This window comes from Aphelocoma coerulescens, chromosome 1A (genome assembly GCF_041296385.1).
Source record: "Aphelocoma coerulescens isolate FSJ_1873_10779 chromosome 1A, UR_Acoe_1.0, whole genome shotgun sequence".
In the NCBI taxonomy this organism is placed as follows: domain Eukaryota; kingdom Metazoa; phylum Chordata; class Aves; order Passeriformes; family Corvidae; genus Aphelocoma; species Aphelocoma coerulescens.
In genome coordinates, this window is record NC_091014.1 from 4,660,398 (window position 1) to 4,663,730 (window position 3,333).

Genomic DNA, 3,333 nt, shown 5'->3' on the forward strand with positions numbered 1-3,333 from the left:
AAATCAGCCTGGAATGGTCACACCTGCCTTGATCAAGATGCTTCCAGTACCAAACTACCTATCCAGACTACTTTTATTGTCAGTGGAGCACTTTCCTGCACTTTTAGGAAAATCATTCATCTCATTGTAAAATAATTGTCTACAATCAGTCACATGGATTCTAAAAATGAATATTTGTGTCTGTTGGCTCTACTGGAAGCTGGGGGTTAATGGCTCAAGTGCTGTGCTGCACCTTGTATAGGTGGAATTAATCTAACACACATGGGCTGCATATCTGATCAGCTGAATTCTAACCTGTGCCATCTGCAGCCACTGGAAAACAATGGGCTCTTCACAGGCCATCAAGTCACCATCTGCTGATGCAACCACAGGTTGGTGCCTTGGTCGTTTGGGTCAGGAAGAAGAAAAGTAACAGAAGAAAGTGGTGAGTTATCTTTGTGCTTCTCTTTTGCACACTCTGGCCCTTATGCAACTGATTCCTGCACTTGTTCTGACAGGATCACCAAAGGCTTTTGAAGCACAACTCAGACAAGCTGAGGAATCTGGGTGATTGATGACATCCACAATAATTTATCCTCATTGCTTCTTCCATCCCCACCTCTCCAGCTCTTCTCTCTTGACTCTGTATTGCTTGGGGCCTGCTGTTGTGTTTCCTTCTGAAGACATTCATTGCCCCTGACTAAAATCTCCTACAAGATCATGAGGCAGGTAGGGAAGGACCTTTTAGATCAGTTTGGTTGCCTTCAACCCAGTAGAATTGATCTATCACCTCCACTTGTGTAAGGGTGAAGTGAGAATGAGAGGTCAAGAAATGCATGTTTTGTGGTTATCTTAGGTCAAAAGACCGTCTGATTAGGCTTGTATAACTTGGATAACATTAGTGCAGTTACCCTGATCTGTATGATCTGTATAATCATGGTTGGATGAGCAGATAATTCCTGGTAAAAAAATTAATTACATGGATTTATTTGAGCTGTGGTCATAATGAACATTACTATGTGTTAAGATATTAAAAGAACCACCATAACCTCAACAAGATGAGTTGGGATGGGCTACAGGTGCCTACAGGTAAAATAGGTTGGAATTATGATCTTCCTACATGTCACTTGGCAGAGTACCTGTGGCTTTACTGTGGAGCCCTCAAAGCCACTCTAAATGTCATGAGCCCGTGAAGTTTTTTGGTAGGCAAGGGAACATTTTTGAGTGCCATGGTAATACATGCTGGTTTATGCTGTATTTACCTACAACTTACCTTGGGTGGTCTTTAAGGTCCCTTCCAACCCCAACCATCTGGTGAAACCTATGACTCTACTTTTACCAGAAGAGCATGGGAGTTAAACCACAGAATTAGATTTTTGTCTTATAATTTCTCTTTGAAAATGGCCATTCCTGAAATCCTGTCAGGATTCATTTCCACTGAGAGAACAGTAATGGAGGTTTCTTCATCTGGACTGGTCACCTATCTTCTTTTCTGAGTGGAGGCAAAGAGATTTTGTGCACACCTCATTTCCTCCTAAACTGACCATCCAAAACAAGTCATACCTGAGGAGTATTTGATTCCTTCCATGATCTGTAAGAGCAGCTGCCATTCCATCTCTACATTCCTGTTCTATTTAGGTGCATGGCAGTACTACAGTACAATCCTTTTAGAATTCAGTACAGTCCTTTTCCAGCACAATAAGGTGAACAGGGCAGAGTTACCAGCTCCAAACAACCTTTTCTCAAACCAATCCCTCCCTTCTTCAAGTTCTTCTTCATGCAATGGGTCCTCCAGCCAAGACTTTCCTTCTTTTGCCTCCTCAGGAGCTGCTAAAATAACTTGTTTAGCAAGTCTGCTGTCAAAACTGTGCTTTGATCTGCCTGCATTTTCCTCTGCAGTGTTTGCATGGATGTAATCAATTTGTAAGAAGCTAATCATGCTGTTTTGCTTCTTTTCCTAAGCCTGCAGTAGATAAATGTATTAACACTGTGATAACAATCTTGGAGCTGCTTCTAATCCGGTATTAACTCTCCCACTGACCTGTTAGCTGTATTATTCATAGTTTTCAAAGGAGGATATTGAAGCCCAAATTACCATTACTTTGCTTAAATCTGGACACACATCACTGAGAGAACCATGAGATGAGTCAGGGGAGTTGGTCACAGGATGAGAAGGAACAGTGGGATGAACACAATGGAAGAAAATCCTCACACAGAGGGACAAAAAACAACCAGCCAAATAAACCCAACCCCAAACTCACCCATCAGAGGTCAGTTTTTAAACTATCTCAGAAGTGGCAGAAAGGAAAAACTGGTAGAGCCATCCTGAACCCAGCTTACCCCACCTGGAATGTTGTCCCTATGCATTCACTCAGATAGAAAGCCAGAAAAAAACCTTTCTATTTACAAAGAGTAGCTTTTGTAAACACACTTTTCTAGTGATGGCTATTTTATTGTCTGACTGATGCACTGTGGGGAGCACAATTCTAAGTTTTCCTGTAGGCTACATTTTTTATTTTACAGCCAGATGTCACAATAAAATTGTATAAGAAGAAACGATACAAATAAGATGCCAAATTGAGAAAAAATAATCAGCTCAGGGAGGAGGAAAACACATTTCAGTCTTCAAAACATCAGCAGAAACTCTTATAGTTCCATTATGAAAATAGATTACATTCTTAATGTAAAGGTCTGATATGCTCTGTAATATTATATTGTCCTGCATACAGTTGTTTTGTGAAAAAGCTCTATTATAAATATTCTCTTGCTAAATCTTTTCCACTGTACCTTATAAATACATAAAATCTATTTGTAACTCAGTTTTGGTTACCACTTTGATGCATTTTGAGGAAAAGCACCATAAGAGTTGCTCATTCTCCATCATATTTGAGGGGTGACTTCAATGTGTTCACCACATATTTTGATAAAGAGGGCCCCAGAGGCAGCTGAATTACTGAAATTCTGCTGAAGTCAGAACATTATTGATGCCATGAAGACTTTTTTGCCTTTTTTTTTTTTACACCTGTTATAGCTTTTTACAACTTCTGTATTCTTAATGCTTTTTGCCTTCATTCTTGGACTTGTTTGTTCAGCCAGGAGACGAAACATCTTAGAAGCTTCATAGCCAGAGATCAGTGTGCCCCAGAGCCCAAGGTGCTCTCCAGAACACATTCTGTAAACCAAGATAGAACCATCCAGGGGAAGGCTCCTTGGGGAGGGGGGCTCACTTGAGCCTCTCATTGGGGAACTTTTGATAGATATGCTAATTAGTAAGATCTATAACGATATACCAGATCTTTTGAAAGTGTGCATTGAGGTGCATTTGACCTGGACATAGTGCACCTAAGGATCCTT

At 40.6% G+C, this 3,333-nt stretch overlaps 1 long non-coding RNA gene across 1 annotated transcript; it reads left to right on the forward strand.

Moving 5' to 3' along the window:
- Positions 1-321: 321 nt before the first annotated feature.
- Positions 322-2,798, forward strand: LOC138104526 (uncharacterized). The gene is made up of 2 exons (XR_011148097.1): positions 322-424; positions 498-2,798. It is a non-coding gene; the product is annotated as an uncharacterized lncRNA (long non-coding RNA).
- Positions 2,799-3,333: the final 535 nt, after the last annotated feature.